Raw genomic sequence first — 22,633 nt, forward strand, 5'->3', positions numbered from 1 at the left:
AAATGCTTAATAATTTTAATTAATAAAGGGAAATAAACAAAAACACACATTTATTTAAATTATGTTAAATAAATATTTAAATACATAAAAATATTTTTTAATAATTTAAATAAATAAAAAGGAAATAAATAAATACATACACACATACATAAAAATACAACACAAGCTAATCATTTTATTGATCATTAATAATTTAAATAAACAAACAAATAAATAAATAGAAATAAAAAATGAATAAACAAATAAATAAAATGTTAAAAATATATATTTATTTAATATTTGTAAATAAATAAATAATAATAATAAAATGTTTAATAATTTTAATAAATAAATAAATGGGAATAAACAATTAAATACACAAAAATAAAATAAAAATAAGCATAACAAATAAATACATTTAACAAATTTATTTTAATAACTTAAATAGAAAAAAATAAATAATACAATTAAAATAATAACGTTTATTTTAATAATAAATAAATAAATAAATTTTTTTTTTGCCAAAGAGAACTGAATACATAAAAATAAAACAAGTAAATGAGACAATTAAAAAATAATAATTTATTTTAATAAATAAATGTAAGTAAATAAAAAATAAAATTGTACTGCTTGCCAAAGAGAACAGTACAGCACTGTACTTCTGCATAGCTGACATTGATCAGAATAAAATAAAACCAAATTTCCTAAAGCTCCTAAAGTGAACAGCTGAAAAGTTTTCTCAGCATCATGAGCATGTGACAGTTTGCTCATCTGGAGCTAAAGAGCAGAAAGCAGCGCTCATGACATCAGCCAATCACAGCTAAACGTCCCCCCGAGGTCCATGAGTGCAAACACCCCGAGAGACGGAGCCCCGCCCTCCCCCAAACATGAACTTGTGCCCCCTGACCCAGATTTGACCCCTCACACACACACACACACATACACACACAGACGGCCTCTTCTCCAGTGCATCCCACTGAAGTGAGAAAATAAGACATCGTATCTATTAACACATCCATCTGAGAGTGTGTGGGGATAAAACACGGAGCAGGACGGAAAAAACTCCCGGACCGACAGACCGACCGATGGATGGATGGAGAGGTGAGAGAGACGGCCAGCGCAGTAACAAGCCGCATCTCTGTTCAAACATGTGGAGGTGAAAATCTCACACACACACTCATATCACACATCGATCGCTCCGATTGATCCACACACACTCTGATCAATAGAGAGGAATCTGTCTGGGCATGTAGAGCCGAACAAAGAAAGCTGAAAACCAACAACTCACATCAAAAACCAAACACATTAGTGATTGTGAATATTATTGTGTGTGTGTGTGTCGCACATCAACTGGCTCTCGGGGAATAATTGGGCTGATTTCGGGCAGCGTTCTAACACTGGATGTGTTTCTGTAACGAGTTGAACTCGTTATCACGGGGAACCTTAATTGCTGTGTTCTTACAGCATCTGAGAGCTGCGTGTGACTGTCTGCGCCCACAAACACACGAGATGCGCTTTTCTGCAGCGTACAATTACACAAACATGTGAAATTTGAATAGTCATTGTAAATTAATTGAAAAAATCCTCCCTAAATAGAACTGAGACACACAGTTCTTTATTTTTAGCATTTATATTTTATATTCTAGTCTAACAGGTGAAAACAACAGTTTTGACTCAAATAAATACATTTTACTTCATATGTCATTCAGCTCTTTTATGGGAAAAAATAATATCTGATGCATTTTTAAAACAGAAAAAAATAAATAAAAAAAAAATCACAAGAATATCGACTGTAAATAATTTAGTGCAATGATACAATATTAAAAATAAAGGTTCTTATCGGTACCGATAGCCTAGTGGGCAGCACCATTGCGCTTTGCCAATAAAGGCAAAAATGACAAAAATACATTTTAAAAAATAATAAAAAGTTCTTGTCGGCGCCGATAGCCTAGTGGGCAGCATTGACATTTAGCACTTTGCGCTTCGGCGACCCGAGTTCGAGTCCCTTTCCCGATCCTGTCCCCCTCTCTCTCTCGCTTCCTGTCTACTTACTGTCTTATCACAATAAAGGGAAATAAATTAATAAATAAAGGCTTCCATGAAGAACCTTTAACATCCATGGAATCTTTCCATCGCACAAAAGGTTCTTTGGATTAATAAAATGTTCTTCACACTAAAATAATGGTTCTTTTAAGAACTGGTGACTGAAAGGTTCTTTGAGGAACTAAAAATGGTTCTTTTGTGGCATCACTGCGAAAACAAAACAAAAAAAACCTTTTGGAGCCTTTATTTTTGGAGTGTATTTGACATTTTTTGCACTTATATTCAACCTTAAAACATTCTGAATGTACAAGGGTTGAATGGGGACTGAACTAAACATGTTCTCAAAGAGAATTATAATTATAATCTATGATTTGACAATCTGTGATAATGACAACAGTTTTGACTCAAATAAACACATTTACTTCATTTGTCATTTACATTTTATATGGGAAAAAATGATATCTGATGCATTTTTAAAACAGAACAAATAATGGTCTCCAGGGGAAAAATAATTTGAAGAATATCGACTGAAAATAATTTGATGCAAGTATGCAATATTAAAAATAAAGGTTCTTGTCGGCACCGATAGCCTCGTGGGCAGCACTGATATTTAGGTGACCTGAGTTCGAGTCCCGACTCGTGGCCCTTTTCAGACCCCGTCCCCCTCTCTCTAGCACTTTGCTTCTTGTCTACATACTGTCCTATCACAATAAAGGCAAAAACAACAAAAATAAATCTTACAAAAAAGGAATCTTTTCATCACACAAAAGGTTCTTTATAGTAGAAAAAAGATTCTTTGGATTATTAAAATGTTCTTCACGCACACACACACACACACACACACACACACACACACACACACACACACAAAATGGTTCTTTTAAGTTCTTTGAGGAACCAAAAATGGTTCTTCTGTGGCATCACTGCGAAAAACAAAAAACAAAACAAAAAAAACCTTCTGGAGTCTTTATTTTTAAGAGTGTATTTAACATTTTTGCACTTTTTTAACACTGACATTCAACCTTAAAACATTCTGAATGTACAAGGCTTGTTCTGAAAAAGAATTATCTTGGATTACTAATATTTTTCCAATTATAATGTGTGATTTATGACAAATATAATATGAATAAATTATATTTATAAGTAAAGTGAGGTTTGAAATAATGAAGTGCTTTAGGAGAGGTGGTTATGATAAATAACTGGTGCTTGGCAGTGATAGTTTGCAATGTAACAAACACAACAAGCAGTGTTCTCGTACGCTCGCAACGCCAAAGTCATGGGTTCGATTCTCAGGGAATTCATGAACTGATCAAACATAAACCTTCAGTCCAATGAAACTCACCATCTGCCAAATGCACAAATCTAAAATGTTTAAGCAGCTGCTTTTCCTCAGAATGACCCATTTACTGAAATACGGCCGATAATTATGCATCAAGATGAATTCATGCACAGATCATCTTTAAAAACAGAAACGCTTCAAGATGTCACAGGCGTAGTTGCACGTTCTCAGTGTGAGTTTTGTGCGGCGCAGACTTGATTTCTCAATAGAAAGTTAATTAATAAGACTAACAAGGCTGTCTAAACATGTCTCCGTCTCTCTGGTGTTGTGCACAGAACTCGCGTTCGCACGACACGTACTGTACAGAGCGTGGCTCCATTTCCATGATGCATTTATGCATACGCAGACTTCCCCCTTTGAGAATTCATTACCATGCACACACACACACACACACACTCGTTACCCGGAATATCACACACGACATTTACAGGTGTTAAAAGATACATATTAAAAATACAGCGCGAAATTCCTCTGATAAGCGAGTGTCTTCCAACCCGCCTGCTCTGAACGACAGAGAGAGAGAGAATTCTCTGTGCGAGTCGTCTGGATTTTTGGCCCTGTTTGTTAAAGCGAGTCGAGTCTTAAGAGAAAGTGCTAAAATATACAGTGAGAGAAAGTGAGAGGAGTGATCTGAGAGGGGGGGGAGAGACAGAAAGAGAGCAAGACAGAAACACACTAACATGAGATCAGGCTGATCAACTCATGAACGTCCAGAGAACGTTTGCACAACCTCTGCGCAACAAAACAACTGGGGACTGGGGAAATATTTGTCCTCAGAAGTTAGTTAAATCTGAGAAAAAAAAAAAAAAAAAACTTTGGGTCTGATAAATGACGGAATATTTACTTTATTTGAGCAGTATGTTCACAGATGTCAAAATTATCAAATAAAGTATACATCAAAGAATAATAAAATAAAACAAAATAAAATAAAATAAAATAAATAAAATTGTTAGTTTCTGCTATAGTTTGTGTCTGTAGTCAGTAAGAACTTAACATAAAAATGGAAGTCTATGATAATATTTAAATAAATATTTTATAGTTTCGGTCTGTAATTTGTGTAATATCTTTACATAAAAACAATGGAAGTCTATGATATGTGATGATATACATAACTAAATGAATGTGTGCATATTTTTTTTTTACAATCTTCTAAATAAATAAATGTTCCCAATGGTATATATATAAATTTATATGATATATATATATATATATATATATATATATATATATATATACACACACACACACATACACATACACACAAAATGCTGGGTTAAAAACAAACCCAGCGATTGGGTTGTTTTAACTCAGCGGTTATATATATATATATATATATATATATATATATATATTACTTTATATGATATATATATATATACTCAAAATAAAATAATACAAAATAAAGTAAGTAAATAATAACTAAATATAATAAATAAATACATTTCTGTTATTGTTTGGGCCTGTAGTCAGTAAGAACTTAACATAAAAAACAATTAAAGATTATGATAACATTATTATTATAATGAATGAATGAATAGTTTAATTTATAGTTTGGGTCTGTAGTCAGTGTAATAAGCTCTCCACATTCATTTTAATCAACAATTTAATTATTTTTTATTTAATCAATTTCAACAGCTCTGTAATTTTACAGCATGTCAACAGTTTATATTTTATTTCTCCTAAGGACTTTTAGGAGATTTCCATGAAGTTAACTTGTGGGCCGAACATCTTTGCAGCATTTGAGACCGAGGACAAAGTTTCGTGGATAAAACCGCCATTCGTTCATCATGAAAACAACCTCATCAATACCTGCACAACTAAAGCGATCAATTATTCCGCAATCCTCTTTAAAACCCCATCAAACCACCACATTCTCCCAGCGACTCTCCTCCACCTCCTCAATCAGGCCTTCATTAATTTTCCACCTCCAGTCTTTCTGTTCGGCCTGCTTCTCCTTCAGCAAACTAATGGAGCAGAAAAGCAAACAGAAAGCACAACAAACGCTGAATAGAAAGAGGCACGGCTGGGCGGCTCTGAGCAGATTCAATGCCGTCTCTGAGGATCCGCGCCTCACTTTAACCTTCAGCATCTCTCGCTCTTGTCTCCGGCCCTCCCCCTCATGTTAACTACAGGGGCCCAGAGGCCATGCTAATTAATGGCCCCTCTCTCGGCCCCTGGACCAGCCTAAGATCCAGTGTAATGAACGGATTAAGTAGCTGTATTAAGACCTATTTAACCTCCAGCACTTGCCCTGTTTCAATACGTATTAAAGAGCTCTTTAAACGGAGTGGCGGTCTCAATTAAGACACACAAAGACTAACATGCAGAAAGCCATGTGGGGGGGTCAGCATCTGCCCAAAGCACACAGAGAAAGAGAGAGAGATGATGCGATGACATCAGCAATCGCAGCAGAAAAGACCTGCATGTGAATGTGTGGCTGCAGAAAATCATTTTCTTACTTTGTATTTTTGTGAAAAAGCTCTTCAAAGTCCCTCCAGCGGGAGTTCTTCTCTATATCAGTGTTTGTGAACTCCCTGAAACGCCTCCATCTTGAGTTTTCTTCACAATATTCCTCATTTAAATAATTCATACGCAGAATAAAGGGGCGGGGCCTGGTTGAGTTAGTTAGTAGTGTGTTGAAACCGGTGGTTATGGTAAGGGGCGGGACATTTCCCAAACGCCAATCACAACACATTGCTCCAGCCGACCAATCAGAGCACATTGTGCTTTTCAGAAGGAGGGGCTTCATAGAGACAGGAACTAAACAGAGCGTTACTGACAGACTGGAAGAGAGGAGCTGAACAATGGAGAATATGAGGAAAATAATGAATATTCAATCTAGTAGAGCCCAAAAACAACATCAAGACACTCAACATTATTAATGCTAAAGTGAAACCATATATAAAGTTATAGAAGTTTGAGTTTACTGCAAAGCAAATGTACCGAACTAAGCATTTTTATTTTATACAAAATATATATTTTATAATATAATTTGAAAATCAAAGCCACGTGTCTAGCCAAGTTGTGATCCAAATTTAAAGTTGATATCACAAAAATTGAGCCGCTAAAAGGATTTAAAATACTGTTTCAATGGTAACGCAATGTCCAATTTTAAAATGGTTTACAGAGGATGAATTCTGAGTGTTTCATCTTTTGATTGATACCTAGTTTATGATGATTACTAAAATATGTGAAAATAAAGTGTGCCAAGTGTCATGCTTACAGGACACTGACAGTTAATAGAGTATAACATGACAAAATATCTGCCAATCGGGTCAGAGAAATAAATTAATTCAGACTTTTCTGACCTCATTGGCAGATATTTGTTCTTGTTTCAAGCAAAAACTCACTTCATTTTGATGCATTTGTCAGAAAACAAGTCTTATCTTAAGTCATTTTGCTTCTCAAGTAAATGTATCTTGATTTAAGAATGTTTAGATATTTGTACTGGAATATAAATATATATATATATATATATATATATATATATATATATATAGCAATGTGCGTGTGGATTTATGCATAAATATGTTATGCATACCTCATATCTCAACCAGACAAATCAAGCTAGCCAATCTCTTTGTTTGCCGTTACAGCTACAACAAGATTAGTTAAATGATTATTTAGTTCTAATACTTTATTGTAGTGCTAGCTAGTGACAAAGATTAAAACATATCTACTGAATTAAACAGGTTTGTCACTTAGACGGTGAAAAAAAATATTTAGTATTTATACTAAAGCTGATCTTTACATTTATGATTCCTACTAGTCAAGTCAAATCAGTTAAGCTTGTACAAGTACAGCGAGATTAGTGTAAATGAGATTAGTTCTAATACTAGTTATTGGAGTCAAGAGTACAAACACAGAGCCAATGAAATACAGATGGTAAAGTGTGATGTTTAGTGTAATGCTCATGGAAAATGGACATAACGACAATAAACTCTACAATCGAATCTAATAATACTTCTAATACTAGTACCAAAGACAATCTGTAGAGATCTTTATACATAATTTAACTGCACAAACACAACAAAATGAGTTAAAACAACATGATTAGTTTTAACATTAATACTTTACATACAATACTTATACTAATACTCCAATTCTTTACTAGTCAAGTAAAGCCAGATGCTTATTGTCATTGTACAAATACATCAAGATTAGATAAAACAACAAAATAAAAGCTCCAATACTAGTTACACTGGGTTAAAAACAACCCAAGTTGGGTTAAAAAAATGGACAAACCCAGCGGTTGGGTTAAATGTTTGCCCAACCTAAAGGGTATTTTTATTTATCTCAACTATTGTTTAAAAATGACTGTATTTCTTGCTAAAAATGACTGTATTTCTTGCTTAAAATGAACCCAAAATATATTGGAAATTAACGTTTATTAATATGTTTAATAAATTAACATTTTTTTAATGAATAATAATTAATAAACATTAATTAAATTGCTTATTAATAAAATGTTCACCTTTTGATTATTATTGTTGCCTCTAGTTATTATGTGTCTGATTTTTAATTTCCAACCTATGTTGGGTTCATTCTAAGCCAGACATATAGTCATTTTTTAAACAGTAGTTGAGTTAAATAAAACTACCCAGCAAACATTTAACCCAACCTGCTGGGTTAAAACAACCCAATTGCTGGGTTTGTCCATTTTCAACCCAATTTGGGTTGATTTTAACCCAGCATTTTTTAGAGTATAGTTAGTTCTAATACTAGTTCTCATATCCACCAAAAAAAAACCCCAAAAAACTCTCAATCTTCAGCAGCTGAAGCATTGAAACTGGTGTTTGTCAGCGTGTTTCCGGTTCTTATGTTGTTTAGTTGTGTTTTCTGAATTGGGTGTTGTGACCACTTACCAAGTTAAATTACTCAAATAATTGTGTTTCAGTAAAGCTTTAAAATGACAGCGTTTCACAGACGTCCATATGCATGTTTTACACACGCGCACACACACATAGTGAAATCTATTTTCTAAGTTGATCTCTCGAGATGCTGCAAAGCGCAAAGAAGGTGTCATGCCAGATCCCCTACCGAACAATACTTCTATTGTTCACTTCGGTAAAGCAAGCTGTCACTGAGGCACGCTTCCCTCTTGTCTCTCTTTGTCGCCCACCATTCGTTTGTTGGTGAGGCGAAGTGGGCCCAATGTGGCCCCAGTGGGGGGCCAGAAACGTCGCGCGTGGCAGCGCCCTAAATTTAGACATCTCTGGAAAAGTCAGTGATGGGCTTTTTTTGAACACGCACCGCGGTAACAACCCTCACCGATTCACACGCAATTAACGATGACCACTGACCGGTAACGTCAGCGTTCTAGGACATTCCTCGGAGTCGCTAAATGAGATTATATTAAGTGCTTATTATAATTCTCCCTCTTTTCTCTGTTCGTTTAACAATAGGCCTGTTTCACACATAGAAGAGAGGGCTGGAAAGTGTTAATGAGCCCGCGGATCTCAGGACGAGATACTCCATGCTAACACACACACACACACAAATGTTAATCCCTATCATTACGCACAAACCTTTGCGTCTATACCGAGAGACCTCAGAGAGAGTGGCACTGGCCACAAACACACTTAACCCGTATTTTCAGTGTTCAGAAAAACAAGCGGCATGTGTGAAGTAAACAGAGAAGTCACGTTAAAAACAAGTGCATCAGTCGGCGAAGAGTTGCTTCACCAGCGCCTGTAATCGTAAAATACTCAAATAAGACACTCTATCTCTCACACTTCAGCCTTTATGCATGAATTTAAGTCATGTAATGAGTGTGTAGTCCGACTTCTAATGGATTTCTGTGATGCTAAGATGAATTCTGACACCTCCAGTCGCAAAAATACCTCCCCCATCATAAGGCATTACTGTACATCGCATGCAACCCTCCAAAAACAGCTTTAAAGTCTCTGCTGCGGTTGAGTTAATTAAGCTAAGCCGGACCCATGATTCCTGTCAGAAATCACGACTGGCCGAGTCTTAAACCGAACACCATGAGACCCATCAGACTCCATTAGGCTCTGGCACGCTAGCATTTTACTGCTAGCCCCTGGGCCTCCGGGAGGGAGGGGCTTGCGGGGATGATTGACAGCTGACAGTAGGGAAAGTGAGTTGCAGTAAAAGGCTCACGCTTGAGAAGAGGTTAACCGCAGATGGGAGGTGACATGGAGACACACGCGGCAAGATTTGCGTTCCTCTCTTCATTACACACTCCAGTGATACTGTCACTCATGCTAGCAATCACAGGAAGCGAGGACTGCTGGGAAGAGGCCGCGTTCGGTACGGGACGCCGAACCGCCGTGCTGGTGTGGAGCGATGCGCTCACCATCAGGGCGTGTAAAAAATGCAAACATACCATATAAGATCCTGAGAAAAACAACTTCTAGGTTTTACAATGATTGGTTCATGGGTGGCAAACATGCTTAAAGGGATAGTACACCCAAAAATGAAAATTATCCAATGATTTACTGACCCTCAAGCCATCCTATATGACTATCTTCTTTCAAACGAAAGCGGAAGCGTGACCTCTGACCTGACGCATGATGTATTGACGAACATGGAAGTGCAGAGGATAGAGCAAAACAAAACACCGGTCACGAATTAGAAGTCTAAAACGAGAAATTTTAAAGAGAAATGTTGGAGGATTTCAATATAAGAGAAGAGGAGCTTGAGTTTGTCGCACAGTCCGCGAGAGCCGTCAAACCTTACCATACTCCTACATCCTACGTCATGTGTCGGGTCAAAGGTCACTCTTCTGCCTTCAGAACTTCCTTAATTCTTCATGGCAGAAATTCAACAAGCTGCTGGAAACATTCCTGATATCATCACACAGTTGCTGCAGATTTGTCGGCTGGACATCCATGATGTGAATCTCCCGTTCCTTCACATCCAAAGCTGCTCTGTTGGATTGAGATCTGGTGACTGCTTGAGTTTAGTGAACTCACTGTCACGTTTGAGATGATTGCAGCTTTGTGACACGGTGTGTTATCCTGCTGGAAGTAGATCAGAAGATGGTACACTGTATTCATAAAGGGATGGACATGGTCAGCAACGATACTCAGGTAGGCTGTGGTGTTTAAACGATGCTCAATTAGTACTAAGAGGCCCAAAGTAATATATAACACACCATTACAGCAGCCGCAGCCTGAACCGCTGATAGACAGGATGGATCCATGCTTTCATGTGGTTTACGCCAAATTCTCACCCTATCATCTGAATGTCGCAGCAGAAATCCAGACTCATCAGTTTTTCCAATCTTCTATTGTCCAGTTTTGGTGAGTCCGTGTGAATTGTAGCCTCGGTTTGCTGTTCTCAGCTGACAGGAGTGTCACCGGTGTGTCTTCTGCTGCTGGAGCTCATCTGCTTCAAGCTTCGACGTGTTATGCGTTCAGAGATGCTCTTCTGCAGACCTTGGTATTATAGTTACTGTTGCCCTTCTATCAGCTGAACCAGTTTGGCCATTCTCCACTGACCTCTGACCTCAACAAGGCATTTTCACTCATAGGATATTTTTCTCTTTTTCGGACCATTCTCTATAAACCCTAGTGATGGTTGTGCATGAAAATCCCAGTAGATCAGCAGTTTCTGAAATACTCAGACCAGCCCGTCGGGCACCAACAACCATGACAAGTTCAAAGTCACTTAAATCACCTTTATTCCCCATTCTGATGCTCAGTTTGAACTTCAGCAGATCATCTTCACCATGTCTACATGCCTAAATGCATTGAGTTGCTGCCATGTGATTGGCTGATTAGATATTTGGGCTAATGAGCAGCTGAACAGGTGTAAATAATAAAGTGGCCGGAGAGTGTATGTGTATATATAATAAGCCCTGAAATACTGAATGCAATTTAAAGGGTTAGTTCACCCAAAAATGAAAATTCTGTCATTAATTACTCACCCTCATGCCGTTTTACAACCGTAAGACCTTCGTTGATCTTCGGAACACAAATTAAGATATTTTTCTTTAAATCCGACGGCTCAGTGAGGCCTGCATAGGCAGCAATGACATTTCCTCTCTCAAGATCCATAAAGGTACTAAAAACATATTTAAATCAGTTCATGTGAGTACAGTGGTTCAATATTAATATTATAAAGCGACGAGAATACTTCGCGTGTCAAACCGCCAAACTGCTGAAATCACGTGACTTTGGCGCTCCGAACTGCGGATTCGACACAAAAGATTCATAACGCTCTGAAGCTTCATGAAGCAGTGTTTAGAAATCGGCCATCACTATATAAGTCGTTATTTTGTTTTTTTTGGCGCACCAAAAGTATGCTCGTTGCTTGATTTGACTTTTTTATCTTTAGTCAGTGCGTAATGTTGCTGTTTGATCATAAACAACATCTGCAAAGTTACGACACTCAAAGTTCAATGCAAAGGGAAATATTTTCTCTTTTTAAAGACTACAACAAACAGCTGGTAGGGACTACAATGAGCTTCTTCCTGGGTTAGTGACATCAGTAACCCTAAAATTTACATAAACCCCGCCCCCGAGAACACACAACAAAGGGGGCGGGGCCATGTTGGGCTGCTTTAGAGAAGAGGAAGAGTTGTTGTAGTAGAGTGTTGTTGACATGCCGTCATTTTACGCCGGACTGCTTCACAAACGAGGGTCAATTCAACAAAAAAAGATCAACATGACGGCACATGCTAGTTGATGAGTTGAATCAACTCCACAGCAACTACATAAATTTATCCTCTAAATATTCAGAAATGTCCAGTTTCATTCTAAAAGTTGTAACTTCTTCCTGAGTCTCTCCATCAGTGTCGACTCCGGTTTGAACAATGTAAGGCTGAACACCGTTACTGACAATCCTCATTTTGGCTGCGTGAGATTCACCAGCTTTGTTGTTGTTGAGCTGTTAAAGCTCCGCCCTCTTCTGGAAAGGGGGCCGGGAGCAGCAGCTCATTTGCATTTAAAGGGACACACACAAAAACGGCGTGTTTTTGCTCACAGCCAAATAGGGGCAAATTTGACAAGCTATAATAAATGATCTGTGGGGGATTTTGAGCTGAAACTTCACAGACACATTCTGGGGACAACAGAGACTTATATTACAACTTGTGAAAGGGGCATTATAGGTCCCCTTTAAAAATATAATTATTAAACAGAACATTTAAACATATGTAATCATTGTCATTTTTATGCACATTTAAATCGATTCATGTGAATGAACTTGAGTGAACTTTGAATAAATTTGAGCTGGTTCACCGAAATGAATCAAGCTCACCAACTCACTGAACAAAACTAATCAACAAACTGCTCTAATGATATGATCTCTAAAAAGTCCCTTAAAATATACACAATCTTAATTTTATACCACCAGCAAAAGCATTGTGAAGATATACTGTGAACATTAGTGACTGAGTGATTTTTCTTCCAATTTAAGTTACAAAGGAATACGTTTTTGTAAGTCATTTAAAAAATTCCTTGCTTAAATTTACAGGGAAAATTTTGGAAAAATCCATCTGGCTGTGTGAATATTCTATTCTATTCTATTCTATTCTATTCTGAGATCACAGTGGTCATTATGGAGGTTGATGATGTCACACTACAGCGTAGCTCTTTATTTTCAGTAAAATAACTCAGCTGCAGGTGCTGCTAAATGAACGTGGAAATGTGTTGTGAGAAAAATAGTCAAGAGGTGACCACAAACCCTCCATCAGACACCAACACCATGACACCTCCACCAGTGAGAGGAATCCCCCAGCATGCACCTCACATATCTCATCACAGCCATCATCCTCCGCCCTCCTCCTCCTCTTCCTCTCCTTGCGCTCGAGCTCTCAGATGAGCTGTCATTAGGATGCAAGCCTCATCTAGGTGTTAAACCACAGCGTTCCCTCCCTCTCTCTCTCTCTCTATGTCAATCATTTTATCTATAAATATGTATCTTAACAGCAGGGTAAAGATCATAACGGACAGATGTCAACAGGACCGCCGTGTTCTACAGAAGCTGAGCACATCGTTTATCTGGAAATGACTGGTTAAAAACATCACAGTAACAAGCTAAATATACTAGGAGATTTTATTATAGATTTTCCATTTAAGAATATGGTTTCATTAACATATGAGAATATGACTGTAAGTAAAATATGGTGCATATATATATATATATATATATATATATATATATATATATATATATATATGTCAATGAAATGGCAATTAAATATTTTCAAGTGGTTTCAGCAGTGGCCTACTGCAATATTTCATTTAAAACTATTATAAAAAATATTTTCTCATTCTTTTCTCATTATTATATATGCATATAATTGGGAGATTACATGGAAAATATTTTTACTCATTTTAAAAACTGATTGTCAAATTGCAGGAAAACAAACAAACAAAAAACAAACAAATAATAAATAAATAAATAAGTAGATTAAATAAAATCATTTATATTTTGATAGAAAAAAAAAACAAACAGAAAAAACAGATTAAAATAAATAAAAATAGTCACCAATCACAGGACCTAAACACTTTCACTTATTTATTGCAATTAGTGCTATCAAACGATTAATCGCATCCAAAATAAAAGTCTGTGTTTACATAATATATGTGTGTGTACTGTGTATATTTATTATGTATATTTAAATACACACACATGTATATATTTAAGAAATATTTATGTATACATGCACACACATACATGATGTAAACACAAACTTTTATTTTGGATGCAATTATTCGCCATTAATCATTCGACAGCACTAATTGCTATAGAATTTAACCTAAAAACTTAATGCTAATAACACACATTATGCATCAGCATCCAATATTCACTTACTCAGGAATTTCCACGACTCTTCCACACTCGAAACTCCCTGAATCCTGATATTTCCAGATTTTTCATGGCACTGAAGATGAAGCTTCTGCCTGAACACCACAAATGCTAAAAGAAATGCAACCGATGAAATGTGTTTAGTTATATTTTGGGTGCAAAACTGTCCCTAGAAGTGAGCTAAATCTGACAAAACCTTCCTTTGGGGACATTTGGGAAGATCGTCAACTGCAATATCCATTAATAAAGGATATTTAGTGTTTTGAGTGTTTGTAACTACCTTTATTTAAAACAACACAAGTCTATGGTATGATAGCTCAGTATGTGCATGAGTCTATATGTGTGTGTGAGTGTGTGTGTGTGTGTGTGTGTGTGTGTGTGTGTGTGTGTGTGTGTGTGTGTGTGTGTGTGTGAGTGTGTGTGTGTGTGTGTGTGTGTGGTGAAACAGCAGACAGATCAGGAGGTGATAATGAGCTCTAGTCATCGAGTGAGTGAGTGCTGTCACTCATTCTGTCCGTCACCAGCTCTGATCAGCCAAATGGGAAAGATCAAGCGCCTGGCGTGAGCAGACGGACACCCAGACCGCACTGATGTCACATCCTGTGGCCCCCGGCCCTGTCATATGACTCAGTGCCCCCTACTGAGGGCCCGAGAGGTCCCACACCACACCACAGACACACACACTCTGTACTCGCACAAACTCATAGTAGTACAAATGTGCGCAAATACAGTCCATAATGACACACAGATGCAGGAACACAGACCAGCCATTTTACCATGGTAAAGATCACTGTTTACACAAGTATGAACTGCACAAACACACATGAAACTCTTTTGATCAATGTAATATAACTAGAATGAAGCTACAGAAGATCATCAGGCCTGAATCAACAAACGTGAGGAAACATTTTGTGAGGAATCGAGCTGTAGGTAAAATCTAGAAAATCCATCTTTACCTTCTGCATTTATTCCTGTCTTCAGCTCCATATAAATGTCCGTCCGTCCGTCCACACTGATTTGAAGACTCGTCTGAAAAACAATGATGTCAACTGCATTTTACACTGTTTGATGCTTCATTGATCAGAAGTACAAATAAACAGTCTAATATAAAGCAACATCAGATAAAGATAAAGGAGAAATCTCTGAATATGTTAATTATTAAATGGCTCTCTTGATTCTGATTGGTGAATGGTGTAATTCTGTGGTAGATATTTGCATATAATGACTCCAAACTCTATAATTGAAACAATAAAATAATATAAAAACTAAAGTTAAATGAATACATAAATAAAATTAAAATTAATTAAAAGATAAAACATAAAAATAAATAAATAAAATTAAAAAAAATCAAAAGATACAACATAAAATAATAAATAAAATTAATAATCAATGAAAAATAAAACAAACTAAATAAATAAATATACAAATAAGAATAAAAATAAATAAATAAATATACAAAAATCAATCAAAAGATAAAACATAAAATAAATAAATAAAATTTAAAAACAATTAAAGATAAAACATAAGATAATAAATAAATAAAACAAACTAAATAAATAAATAAACATACAAATAAAAATACAAATAAATAAATCAATAAAATTAAAAAAAAATCAATCAAAAGATGAAAACAAATAAATAAATTAAAAATCAAGCAAAAGATAAACATAAAAATAATAAATAAATAAACAAATAAATATATAAAATAAAAAAATCAATCAAAAGATAAAACATAAAAAATAAAGCAAAATATAAAATGAAAATAATAAATAAATAAATTAATTTTAAAAAATAGTAAAAAGAAACAATTAATAATGTTCTGCATTGCTATAAACATGCTATTATTGTTTGAACAGTTTTCTTTGTTTCTATTAGATTCAGAGTAAATCTAAAGTCTCACTCTCTTTCTACTCATATAATTCATAGTCATTTACACTCAAATCAAATCACGCACGCACACACACACACACACACACACACTGATAAAATGCACCAGCTAAATCCATAAATGTAAATGTAACGTAAATGTATTTGGTAAAACAGGTTATTGCAAACCTGAGACTTCACCGAAGCACTTACTCTTTCAGAGTTTTCGTCTGATGCACATGATTCTGTAATACTTTCTCTCAAGTACATATGAGGAATCGAGCTCATTATGGACTCTGGAGATGTGTCTATTCATTAGCTTCAAAAGGGTGTCATGCACATGAATTATGCTAACAGGATCTAATTAGCAGATGCAAATGAGGTTAGTCAAAATCGTAGAGAAAAGACAGAAGAAAAGCTCCATGGGATAGTTGGAGCGCCACAGCTCACGACCGCCCCCACGCTGGGCACCAAATGTGATGGTTCGCCCCTGCTGCTCTCCCTTACAGGAGACAGGACCGAACCATAAACACGGGCGAAAGGGGGGCGAAGGGTTCGACATGGAGGAACTCAATTCGACGAAGAACGGAACGAGGTCGAGCGCAGCGCACATCCCGGAACATCTCACTGGAAATAAATAAATAAATAAATGGATAAATAAACAAATAAATGGACATTTAAATAAATAAATAAATAAATGATATAAATTAAATAAATAAAAGTTAAGTTAAATCAATGAACTTAATTATTTTTGTTATTATTATTTAAAAATAAATCAAAAATTAAAAAAAATAAAATAAAATAAACCACAGCAAACATAAATAAACCTGCTCACATAATAAAAACATTTACAATCAACTCCATATTTCATAGTAATTCATATAAAAATAAAATTTCATATAAATAAATAAATAAAAATGTGAATGGCTGGATGGATAGACATTTAAATAAATAAATTAAATAAAAGTTATGTTAAATAAATTTAATTAATTATTTGTGTTATTAATATTTAAAAACAACAAAAAATTAAATTAAATTAAATTAAATTAAATTAAATTAAATTAAATTAAATTAAAATAATCCTGCTCACGTAATAAAAAATATTTAGAATCAATTCAATATTTCATAGCAATTAATATAAAAATAAAATTTGGATGGATGAAAAAATGTGAATAAAAAATTATATAAATATAAATTAAATTAATTAATTTTTTTTAATCAATAAAAAATAAAAAATAAACCATAGCAAACATAAATAAACATGCTCATATAATAAAAACAATTACAATTAACTCTATATTTCATAGTCATTAATATAAAAATAAAATGTCATATAAATAAATAAATATTGTGAATGGCTGAATACATTTTATAAATATAAATTAAATAAATAAAAATTAAGTTAATTAAATTACTTTTTTATATTATTATTTTTTTATTAATTATTATTTTTTATTTACATTTTATTATTAATAAATATGGTTTATTTTTTAAATATATTTTAAAAAATTAAACAATATCAAACATAAATAAACCTGCTCACATAAAATCATTTTCACTCAACTCAATATTTTATAGTCATTAATATAAAAGTACAATTTTATATTCAAAAATAAAATAATAAATAAAGCTAAATAAATAAGGAGTGTTCATGGCAATAAACACAAGCTACTATTGGTTGACCAGTTTCCTTTGATTCTATTGAATTCAGAGCTAATGTAAAGTCACGTCGTAAATCCTGGAACATTTCGCAGGAGTCGATGGAACTCCGGAATCCGGATGCGAGAAGAACTCGCCCACCAGCGCCTGCCATTATGACATCAGCGGGCCCGGCTCCAGGCTGCTGGCACGGCCGGGAAGAGCTGCTTGCCTTCTGGCCTGCCCAGGATGGGTGCGTGCTGACGGCAGGGCCGGGGTCAGAGCCCTCTCGGCCCGAGAGTGAAGGTGCGTGAGGGTGAGCTCGGGGCGGACGCGACAGGCGGGCAGGACGGGAGGTTTGACCCCTTGTCGGGAACGTCGGGAGGGCAGTGACCATGGATAAACGCACACAGCGAGACTGTGGCTACCCTTCCTGTGACCGACAGGGCCGAGAAAGCATGCCAGCGTGTGTGTGTGTGTGTGTGTGTGTGTGTGTGTGTGTGTGTGTGTGGCCGTCATCGTTGAGTGAGCGCGGCGTGTGTGTGCAGTGCCAGGTTACCACATGAAGGTGAAATCAGTAATGCAGCTGATACAAACACAAACACGCTGAATGGACGAGAACTTCACCACTGTTACAGACAGTCAAACACAGTCGGGTCACACAATACACCAAATATTCAATCAACTCATTTCACAAGAGTTTGCGTCAAATGGCACTGAGAGGTTATGAGAATGTAAAAAAAAATTAATAAATAAAATTAAAAAAAAAATAATAATAATAATAATAATAATAATAATAATAAAATAAAATAATTGGTTTCCCAGCATCTTGGTTATCTATGGCCCAAGATGCTGGGAAAAAAAAAAATAAATAAATAAATAATTGGTTTCCCTACCTATAGCCCAAGATGCTGGGAAATAAAAAAATAAAATAAATAAAAATAAAATAAATAAAATAAATAAAATAAAATAAAATAAAATAAAATAAAATAAAATAAAATAAAATAAAATAAAATAAAATAAAATAAAATAAAATAAAATAATTGGTTTCCCTACCTATGGCCCAAGATGCTGGGAAATAAAATAAAATAAAATAAAATAAAATAAAATAAAATAAAATAAAATAAAATAAAATAAAATAATAAAATAAAATAAAATAAAATAAAATAAAAATATAAAAATTTTGCCCAAGATGCTGAGATAGGCTCCAGCATTGGAAAAGTGGTTTGAAATTAAATGAAATTAAACATGTTAAAAGAACTAGAACATCTAAATATTTAATATACAAATATTAATAAACTAAATATAATAAAATATATTATATAAATAAATATAAATATATAAAACAATATGTAATATAAAAAACATAATAAATAAATATAAAATAAATTTTAAAATCAATCAAAAATAAAAAAGGAATAAAACAGTAAGTTTTGTTTTTAACAGGCAACAGCCCATATTTTCCATTTACATGGTTCACAGTCATGAATCGCTACTTACTATTGCTAGCTGATGGCAGGCGGTATCGGGGGAGGGGTATTCTCGTTCTGATTGGACAGAAACCTGTGTAGTGCTCGATGACTCATCAGTCAGTTTGATCCATTTTTCTAGAAGAGAAAACATTGTAATGTGTTAAATGCTGGCACTCAAAGCTAAAAGAAAATACTCTGATTTTACCCAGCAGAACTAACTAACACTGATGGTCACTCTGAAAGCAAAACTTCTGAGTGATGCAGCACGCTCTGATGTTTAATGTAATCCATTAACACTAAGAGATTAAAACTGACAAGATTACAAGATGAAGGGTTACAAGCATCAAGGATTCTGTCATTTAAAGTGGCTAAAACTCACAACCTACCGGCAGTTTATTGAAAATAGGGACTAACTCCAGGTATGAAGCAGCTTTGGGATATTACTGTGCATGTCAACATAGTCATAACGTTCAGGAAGAGAATGAGTAAAAACACAAAATGAATATTTTCAACTTCATACCCTAATCAAACCATTTATTGTAAAGTGTAACCATTAATCCTTTATGCATGCAAACCAAACATAATACATTTACTAGAAGCTCATGCTTCATATGCTGTGCAAGCAGAAATTCACAAATATGAACCTGAACATCATTTGCAAGCTTCATTTTTAGATTATCACTCACTTTAAAGTCCAGGTCCAGTCAAGTCACCCTTATTTCTATAGCGCTTTATACAATACAGATTGTTTCAAAGCAGCTTTAAAGTGAAAAACAGGAAAATAAAGATGCAAACAGAGTTCATTTCCACTGTAAAGCAGCTCAACAGTGTCAGTGCTCAGCTGAAAAGTCAGTTCAGTGTTGATTCAGATTGTTTCAAAAAGAGTCCCGCACCTTCAAGTCTGTGTGATATTCTGCTGTGTAGATGTGGCTCGGGTCCATCGCTTCAGGGCATCACGTGACAGAAGATCAGACTACAGCAGCGCGAGTCTCAGTGGATGAGTCACAGCGCTGAGCCGCAGGTGGGTTGAAGGTTCTAGTCACCCACACACCTCTAGATCAGATCACTTAACCAGGATTCACCACCACAGGTGAACCAACACGGCACACATGACTGCACAGAAAGGTCAACTAACCACGGGCACTCATACCTGCTCGACAACACACACACACCAGATGCATGTTTTATCGCATTTTATTAATTACTTAACACCTTATTTTAATACCTTTTTATTGCCATTTGTAACATTTTATGTTTCTTTTTCTTCATTACTTGTTTTATGTATAATGCTTTGGCAATACTGCATGTAAACACAATCATGTCAATAAAGTACTTTAAATTGAATTGAACACATGCAGGAACTTTCTGTTGTTTATATATATTATGTATAATTATATGTCCTACTTTAAAAATTTGCTGCTACATTTTCTCATACTTTTAATGGACATTTTGGACACATATTCACACAAGCACATCACACAATTATCATTCAGATTGTCAAATGTTTACACTTAATGTGCTGGTTAGTTGTTAATCACTTAACCACACCTCAGTATTTCTTCTGAACAAACATCTTTAAAACAGAACATCTGAGAAATCTGCAAAAATATGCTTATATCCAGTATATACTATCTGAAATATCAGACCAGTGCATCATGTTTTAAGGATGTTTGCTGGAAAACAAGACTGATTAAAGGATTAGTTCACTTCAGAATTAAAATTTCCTGATAATTTACTCACCCCCATGTCATCCAAGATGTTTTTATGTCTTTAGTGGAAAAGAAATGAAGGTTTTTGAGGAAAACATTCCAGGATTTTTCTCCATATAGTGGACTTCACTGGGGTTCAACGGGTTGAAGGTCCAAATGTCAGTTTCAGTGCAGCTTCAAAGAGCTCTACATGATCCCAGACGAGGAATAAGAGTCTTATCTAGAGAAACCATCAGACATTTTCTAAAAAAAAATAAAAAATTATATACTTTTTAACTACAAATGCTCGTCTTGCACTGCTCTGTGATGCTCCACGCATTACGTAATCACGTTGGTGACGTAGGCGGAAGTACCGATCCAGTGTCTACAAAGCGAACGTGCAAAGACTAAGACAAACGGCCTTTACAAAAAAAGGTAAAACAACGATGTCTTTTTCGGTCTACCGCAGTACTTCCGCCTACGTCACGTGTGACCTTTCCAACATGATTACGTAATGTGTGGCGCATCGCGGAGCAGTGCAAGACGAGCATTTGTGGTTAAAAAGTATATAATTTTTTATTTAGACTCTTATTCCTCGTCTGGGATCATGTAGAGCTCTTTGAAGCTGCACTGAAACTGACATTTGGACCTTCAACCCGTTGAACCCCAGTGAAGTCCACTATATGGAGAAAAATCCTGGAATGTTTTCCTCAAAAACCTTCATTTCTTTTCCACTGAAGACAGAAAGACATCTTGGATGACATGGGGGTGAGTAAATTATCAGGAAATTTTAATTCTGAAGTGAACTAATCCTTTAAGACAAGCATTTTTGCAGTGTAGACAAACTCTCTCAAATAATTAATTATTAAACTGCAAGAAGTAACAACACAAGTCTCGCTTGCATGAATGAGATACCTGTGAACATGCATGTATGTAATTCCTGTAAGCGTGTACTATTTATGTGATGTCTGGTTTTCACACTGACAATTCTCACCCTTTTGCTCAGAAAACTACAGGCTACAAAAAACAGACATGCAGTTCTATAGAAATGCAATTCTCTCCACTAATTCATTTACAAATCTGTCTGATGAAAGAACATGCATTTCCCCCAGGACAGTTTGTGTGTTATTACTCTTTGTTTACTGTCTTTTTATATTGTATAGTGTTATGCATGCCTGATGATAGAACTACTAGTTAATGTAGCCCCATCTGTGTGGTGTCTGCCTATCAAAACAGAACATTGTTCAATGACTCACGCTTTGGTGGGCATCACCATCTCATAGAATGCATTGTTTGCTTGTTATATTAATCAGAGCGTATAGACTCACAAACTACCAGATCTCTGTGATCATGCAAATGAGTCAGCTTTGAAAGAAAGAAACTGCACCTTTCTTATTGGTCAAGCCAAAACTCCAGGGGGATGACTTCTGTTGAACTTAACAGCTAACACCAAGTTCCCTCCACTGTTTCTTCTCCTGACTGCTGTTCGAGTGAGATCTCATCCAGCCCCAGGCCTCATCTCCATCAAGCCATGCGCAACTTCCTCGACTACAACAGAGTCAAACTAACAGCGCAAGTTTATCATCATTTCTTCATTCAATGTGGAAGAAATCGATTGCAACTTCAGCCCGTTGAATGGAGCTATCAAGACTTTCTCTCGAGACTATATCCGGATGCTCTTCAACAGCTAAGGCAAATGCAAGTATCGTACGATATACTAAATCGCTGTTTAGTTAGTTAAAGTTGTGAACCCCTTTGTTAACAAAGGAGCTTTGTAGTGAGAAACTGATGGTTGTTTCAGCTGGTTAAATGACTCTTTTCAT

General features: G+C 35.4%; 1 long non-coding RNA gene across 2 annotated transcripts in view; it reads right to left on the bottom strand.

Moving 5' to 3' along the window:
* The window catches only part of LOC127501660 (uncharacterized), a 90,297-nt gene that overhangs the window by 61,407 nt on the left and 6,257 nt on the right, over positions 1-22,633 (bottom strand). Inside the window, exons 1-4 of one of the 2 annotated variants that reach the window (XR_007926672.1) lie at positions 20,016-20,234; positions 19,151-19,257; positions 15,103-15,175; positions 14,153-14,257 (exon numbers count right to left, since the gene is read on the bottom strand). This is a non-coding gene — a long non-coding RNA (uncharacterized LOC127501660). Of the gene's footprint in view, positions 1-14,152; positions 14,258-15,102; positions 15,176-19,150; positions 19,258-20,015; positions 20,235-22,633 lie in introns of those variants that run through there. The other variant, XR_007926671.1, reaches the window with a different exon arrangement.

Source organism: Ctenopharyngodon idella, chromosome 19 (assembly GCF_019924925.1).
Source record: "Ctenopharyngodon idella isolate HZGC_01 chromosome 19, HZGC01, whole genome shotgun sequence".
Taxonomy (NCBI): domain Eukaryota; kingdom Metazoa; phylum Chordata; class Actinopteri; order Cypriniformes; family Xenocyprididae; genus Ctenopharyngodon; species Ctenopharyngodon idella.